General features: G+C 45.6%; 1 long non-coding RNA gene across 2 annotated transcripts in view; it reads right to left on the bottom strand.

Annotated features, from left to right (window-relative positions):
* Positions 1 to 2,494: 2,494 nt before the first annotated feature.
* Positions 2,495 to 7,174, bottom strand: part of LOC121441458 — a 40,656-nt gene continuing 35,976 nt past the window's right edge. The window contains exons 3-4 of one of the 2 annotated variants that reach the window (XR_005973463.1): positions 5,006 to 5,482; positions 2,495 to 2,942 (exon numbers count right to left, since the gene is read on the bottom strand). This is a non-coding gene — a long non-coding RNA (uncharacterized LOC121441458). Of the gene's footprint in view, positions 2,943 to 4,165; positions 5,483 to 7,174 lie in introns of those variants that run through there. The other variant, XR_005973462.1, reaches the window with a different exon arrangement.

Here is a 7,174-nt window from a genome sequence, read left to right as displayed (position 1 = left end):
TCTCTCCATCCAAATACAACCAAATATATTCTATTCTTTTTTTAAAATATTTATTTATTTATTATGTATACAATATTCTGTCTGTGTGTATGCTTGCAGGCCAGAAGAGGGCACCAGACCTCATTACAGATGGTTGTGAGCCACCATGTGGTTCCTGGGAATTGAACTCAGGACCTTTGGAAGAGCAGGCAATGCTCTTAACCTCTGAGCCATCTCTCCAGCCCTATTCTATTCTAATAGTATATCCTGATGTTTTTTTTTGTTTGTTTGTTTGGTTGGTTGGTTGATTGGTTTTTCGAGACAGGGTTTCTATGTAGCTTTTCAGCCTGTCCTGGAACTAGCTCTTGTAGCCCAGGTTGTCCTCGAACTCACAGAGATCTGCCCACCTCTGCCTCCTGAGTGCCAGGATTAAAGGCACGTGCCACCACCTTGATTTTTTTTATTGTTTGTTTGTTTTTGATAAACCCTCCTATATCAGAGTGGAAGATGACCTCTGACTCCTGACCCCGCTGGCTGTCCCCTAGCACCACAGCTGTGCACACATTTCCACACCTGATTTATTTAGTGCTAAGGATCTAACTCTGGACCGACCGGGTGCCTGCTTGGCAGGTATTCAAATGCTGAGCCACACCCTAGCTTTCCTGCTAGAGGGTTAGCATGCATGTGAGTGTTTTGCTTGCCTGTGGGTCAGCACCATTTGCAATCGCTGTTAGAGGAGACCAAAACAAAGTGCTGGGTCCCTTGAAACTGGGGTCATGGACAGTTATGGAGTCATGTGGGTGCGGGGAACAGAACTTAAGACCTCTGCAAGAGCAGCAAGTTCTCTTAACCACTTGCCATCTCTCCAACCCCCATGACAGAGTTGCTTGTTAGTAGCCTTGCCTGTCCTGGAACTCGCTTTGTAGATCAGGCTGACCTCAAACTCATGGAGATCAGTGTTGGAATTAAACGTATGCACTTCTGCTGCCTTCCTAACTGTGACCCTTTAATACAGTTCCTCATGTTGTGGTGACTCCCAACCAGAAAATTATTATTTTTTTGGGGGGGGGGGCAGGTGTTTATTAGAGGGTTTTGAGGTTTTGTTTTGTTTTTGTTTTTTTGGTTTTTTTTTTTTTTTTTTTTTTTTTTTGGTTTTTCGAGACAGGTTTTCTCTGTGGTTTTGGAGCCTGTCCTGGAACTAGCTCTTGTAGACCAGGCTGGTCTCGAACTCACAGAGATCAGCCTGCCTCTGCCTCCCAAGTGTTGGGATTAAAGGCGTGCGCCACCACCGCCCCAGAAAATTATTTTTATTGTTTCTTCATGACTGCAGTTTTTGGTACTGTTATGAATCATAATGTAAATACCTGATATGCAGAATTCTTACTCACAACCTTCAAAGGGGTCACAACCCACAGGTTGAGAACCTCTGCTCTAAGCTGGGTGGTGGTGGCGCATGCCTTCAATCCCAGCACTAGGGAGGCAGAGGCAGGCGGATCTCTGTGAGTTCGAGACCAGCCTGGTCTACAAGAGCTAGTTCCAGGACAGGCTCCAAAACCACAGAGAAACCCTGTCTCAACCCCCCCCCCCAAAAAAAGAGAACCTCTGCTCTAAAGAAACCAGGGATGTGAAATACAAAGTGGTATCTCTCCCCCCCCCCCCCCCCCCCCCCCCCCCCCCCCCCCCCCCCCGTTTCGAGACAGGGTTTCTCTGTACAGCCCTGTCCTAAAATTCACTCCGTAGACCAGGGTGACCTTGAACTCAGATCCACCTGCCTCAGCCTCTCGAGTACTGGGATTAAAGGCCTGCACCACCACTGCCCAGCTAGGATTGTCTCTTCAAAAAAAAGAGATTTATAAACTGTTTTCAGCCCAGAAGGCCGAAATGTTAACAAGGTGACCTCTGCTCTATCTTTATGACTGACATCACACCAGATCCTCCCCAGCCTGTAAGATATCCACGGAACACATCCTTACAGTGACATGTACCTGAAGAGTTTTATTATGCACACAGGATTGTGTTACATGAGGAAACTTTTTTCTAAATTGTACTGCACACAAACATGCCTGAAATAAACTGCCCTGGGTCAGACCCTGGAAGTTTGAATCCTGTTAAAGCAGACTTTCTTTTTGCCTCCCAGGGACAGTGTTTGCAGAGATCCTCCCCCCCACACACACAACAATCCATCATGTCCCAGAAGTCCAGATCGCAGGAGCTTGAACCAGGGACATTGCATGCACAGTCAGGAAAAAGCAACGAACGCAGGCTGCTGCTTAGTTCCTTTTCTCCACTTACACAGTCCAGGATCCAGCCAGGGACCACACACCACACACACACACACACACACACACACAGTAGGTTGGCCTTCCTACATCAAAGCAACCAAGATAACCCTCCAGAGGCGTACCAGCGGACCTATCTGCTAGGTGACTATAGATTCTACCTAGTTGACATTTAGCATTAACCATCACAATGACATTTGTATATTTATTTATTGTGGTACAAAGGATGTGTTTTATCAAAACCACAGCAAATAAGTGGGCTTTTGTCCATTTTTCTTATTTTTCTATTTGAGGCATGGTCTCACTCTATAGACCAGGCTAGACTTGAATTCACTGTGTAGCCAAGGACGGCCTTAAACTCCTTTGCCTTACTCCAACTGTGTGCCAATATCCGTGGCTTGTGTGATGTTTGGGCTCAAACCCACACCTTCTTGCATGCCAGGCAAACTCTCTACCAACTGAGCCCACATCCAGTCCACCCAGTACAGTCCTTAAAAGTTGCCTTCTATAGCGGAGCAGCATTTGTTAGGAATTTGCATAGACTGCACTAGCTCTGGTCTCTGTGGCCAGACAGGTCTTGAACTTGAGATCTCCTGCTGTAACAGGGCCCCAGACCTCAACACAATTGATTCCATGATGGAAGAACCATGCAGGCCATAAAACTCAGTGTATAGACAGCACCACCTGCCAAAACAAAAACAAAGACCTAATCCATCAAAGTCCATACGTAGTTCTAGGAAAGTATCTAAATGTATAAACCTTGCCTTTTGGCTTCTGTGGTTCTGTTTCTGGCTAACTGTTCTTGCTAAATGAAGTATGTCAACCCAGGACAAGGTTTTTGTGCTCAACCGCTCACCCTGAGAAAGGCTTGGCGCTACACTGAGATCCCAAACATCCAGTATGAGCCGGACGGTGGTGATGCATGCATTTAATCCCAGCACTCAGGAGGCAGAGGCCAGCCTGGTCTACAAGAGCTAGTTAGTTCTAGGTCAGGCTCCAAAGCTACAGAGAAACCCTGTCTCGAAAAACAAAAGCAAACATTCAGTATAGTAGCCAGGTTACTAATAAAGATTTTCTATTGGCTCAAATCAATGTCTGAGCAGTGTTCTCTGGTGGATACCCTACAACGCTGCCTCAGCCTCCCTGGTAGCTGGGACTAGAAGCCTGTCCTACCAGGCTTGGCTTCGCTAGCTCCATTTTGGAAAATAACCAGCCACATAATCAATCACCTTTCATCTCTGAAATCGCATGAGATGTCATTTGACTTAGTTCTGATCAGCCCTGTATGTTCCCCAAATTCGATGCGTTTGGTTTCAGTCTTTTTCCTCAAAGCTGCTACCTTCCCTGGAATCAAGAAGCACTTCTGAAGAAGCCGGGCGATGGTGGCACACGCCTTTAATCCCAGCACTCGGGAGGCAGAGACAGGCGGATCTCTGTGAGTTCGAGACCAGCCTGGTCGACAGAGCTAGTTCCAGGACAGGAACCAAAACCACAGAGAAACCCTGTCTCGAAAAACCAAAAAAAAAAAAAAAAAAAAAGGGGGGGGGGGAGTGTGAGGAGGGAGGGGAAACTGTAGCCAGTATGTAAAATAAATGAAAAAAATGTTATTTAAATTTTAAAAAATCGGGGCTGGAGAGATGGCTCGGTGGTTAAGAGCACTGCCTGCTCTTCCAAAGGTCCTGAGTTCAATTCCCAGCAACCACATGGTGGCTCACAACCATCTGTAGTGAGGTCTGGTGCCCTCTTCTGGCCTGCAGACATACACACAGACAGAATATTGTATACATAATAAATAAAAATAAATAAATAAATAAATAAATTTTAAAAAATCGACAAGGGGCGGAGATATGGCTCAGAGGTTCAGAGCACTGGCTGTTTTTCATCTATAGTGAGAAGTGCGCCCTCACTTGGTGTGCAGGCAGAACACTGTATACACACTAAATAAATACTACAAAAAATCGACAAAACCATGCTCCATTTTCTGACACAGTCCATCCAGGACTTGCTATAGGGAACTTTCATTTCTTTGTTTCCTTGGTTGCTGTAGTATCTTCTCCAAGCACTCTGGAGACGGCTACCTCTTCTAGCAGTAGGACCAGACAGTCTCTCCCTGGAGGGCTTAGTTATTGAAGAAATGTAGGAGGCCCTTAGAACACACTGAATATGGAAGTCACCTGACATCGACCCCAAGGCTTTTGTAATCAGCCAGGCTCCGGTAGGCCACATGGTTGATCAAGCCATTTTATCTCTTTCAGGAAAAACACTGAAAGCTCATTCCAGAATACAAAAACTAGTTTTGTTAATAGCTCCGTGGGGTCAGAGCTATGTTTTGTTAATGTGTTTCCATTACTAAGGCTTCTGCCGTGGAACCCGATTTTCCCAGGTGGGTGGGCCAGTCGGACCCTGGTCTTCATTCTGCTGTTGGCCAGTTCCCCCAAGAGACTTCAGAGTGCAGTGCGGGTTATAGCAGCGTTTGCAGCAATGCTGAATGGACTATTTCAATAACCGCTTCAAACAAACAATGTTTCTTTGAAAGCACATATATAAATGTGTTTGCAAATGGGGTTAGTCCCTCGTGTGAAAAGGGTCTGCAGCTGCTAAATAGAAAAATCTTCAAGTGAATCAGAAGTGACTCTAGAGGTTGGAAAACGGTGGCAGGGTTTCGCGATCTCGTATGAAACCCCGCCAGGGCTACATCTGAGCACCTTCCAACCCCCAGATCGATTTTTGTTTCTGTCACCTTTCACCTTTCAAATCATTTCCATTCAGCAAAAGCAGTCCACTCAGGAGAACAAGGGCAATGTGACTTCTGTCCCCGAAACCCCCTGTGTGCAGCGATGGAAAACAACGTTTTAGTTTTTAGTGAGTGCCCAGCATGGATGTAGGTAATGAAGAGGATTCTGCCTTTCCATAGCAGCCCTGGGCTTTCTGTGTGGCCATCAACCCCAGTTCGTTCAGATCCAAGTGCTTCTCAACACGGAGACTCCTTTCTAGCAAAGGGTCTGTTAGTGTTTTTTTCGTTTGTTTGTTTGTTTGTTTTTGGATGAGCAGACGGAATGTATCCTTGATTTGGCACTAGTTCCTGGGCAAAAAGCTAGGTCTTCACTGACAACCCTTTGTTCTATCTACGGGTTCCTGCAGTGTCTCCGAACGTCCAGCAGATGGCGGCGCAGCTGAATTTTCTCGAGATCTTGTGCCTGCCACGCTGGCAGAAGGCCGGGGAGCTGGGGGGGAAAACAACAAAACAGGAAGGAGACTTTAAAAAAGAAATTCTAATGTTCGACATATATTGCTTTTTGTTGCTGTTGTGTCCGTCTCTTTTTATTAGAATTAGTGGAATTAAAGCTGAAGTCTTTAAAAAAAGTTGACTCTTTAAAAAAAAAAAGTTGACTACAACTCAATATATGTATGTGTAGGACCCAGCCATGATGAGCTCAGTAGAGGCCCCCTATTGGTAGTTTTTTTTGGGGGGAGGAGGGGGTTCGAGACAGGGTCTCTCTGTAGCTTTGGAGCCTGTCCTGGAACTAGCTCTTGTATTGTAGACCAGGCTGGCCTCTAGCTCACAGAGATGCGCCTGCCTCTGCCTTCCGAATGCTGAGATTAAAGGCCTGTGCCACCACTACCAGGCTCCCTCTCAGTAGTTTACCATGAGGCGATACTGGTTCCAAGAAACGTCACAAACTGAGACCACCCAAGCACCACCCAGGAACAGACCATCCAAGGAAATTCCTAACATTTCAACTTTTATAGCTAGGATCACCTGCCAGCACACACCCATGGCTTTCAACAGGACGGCCCAAGACAAATGTCAGCCAATCAGGGGTCCTGAACCTTAGCAATCCCTCCCCCCAACCTTTGCTATTATAAACACCCCACCCCACCCCACCCTCCCGACTGAGCCCAGGGCTCTCAGAGCACGCCAATAGGATGGATATGCAGAGTCCACCTTCGAACTTGAATAAGAGCAAAGCTTCTTGGCTTTCACTTACAGGACTCCTAGTTAGTTTTGGGGGGACACTGTGATCTGAGCATAACAATATGCAGGCTAGTTTTGGTTTGTTTTTGCTTTTAGAAATATTTGCTCTTTGTTCGTTATGTTTTGCACTTTTTAAAAAAAGGATCTATTGCCGGGCGGTGGTGGCACACGCCTTTAATCCCAGCACTCGGGAGGCAGAGGCAGGCGGATCTCTGTGAGTTCGAGGCCAGCCTGGTCTACAAGAGCTAGTTCCAGGACAGGAACCAAAAACTACGGAGAAACCATGCCTCGAAAAATCCAAATAAATAAATAAATAAGGATCTATTCAAAGCAATGCCCAGCAAAATTTTTCAAAGACCTCCAAAGAACAGTACTCAACTTCATTTGGAAAAGCAAAAAACTCAGGATAGCCAAAACAATCCTGTGTAATCAAAGAACTTCTGGAGGCATCACAATCACTGACTTCAAACTCTACTACAGAGCTACAGTACTGAAAACAGCCTGGTATTGGCATAAGAACAGACAGGAGGACCAATGGAACCGAATAGAAGACCCAGATACCAATCCACACATCTTCAAACACCTGATCTTTGATAAAGAAGCCAAAAAAAAAAAAATCACATGGAAAAAAGAAAGCATATTTGACAAGTGGTGCTGGCATAACTGGATATCAACATGTAGAAAAATGAAAATAGACCCATATCTATCACCATGCACAAAACTCAAATCCAAATGGATCAAAGACCTCAACATAAAGCCAGCCACACTGAACCTTATAGAAGAGAAAGTGGGAAGTACACTTTGAATGCACTGGCACAGGAGACCACTTCCTAAATAGAACCCCAGCAGCACAGACACTGAGAGAAACAATTAATAAATGGGACCTCCTGAAACTGAAAAGCTTCTGTAAAGCAAAGGACATGGTCAACAAGACAAAATG

Source organism: Microtus oregoni, unplaced genomic scaffold (assembly GCF_018167655.1).
Source record: "Microtus oregoni isolate MIOR12 unplaced genomic scaffold, Mior012 000077F_ref0000221, whole genome shotgun sequence".
In the NCBI taxonomy this organism is placed as follows: Eukaryota; Metazoa; Chordata; class Mammalia; order Rodentia; family Cricetidae; genus Microtus; species Microtus oregoni.
The sequence above is the reverse complement of the archived record's forward strand: the minus strand, read 5'-3'. Positions and strand labels throughout refer to the sequence as shown.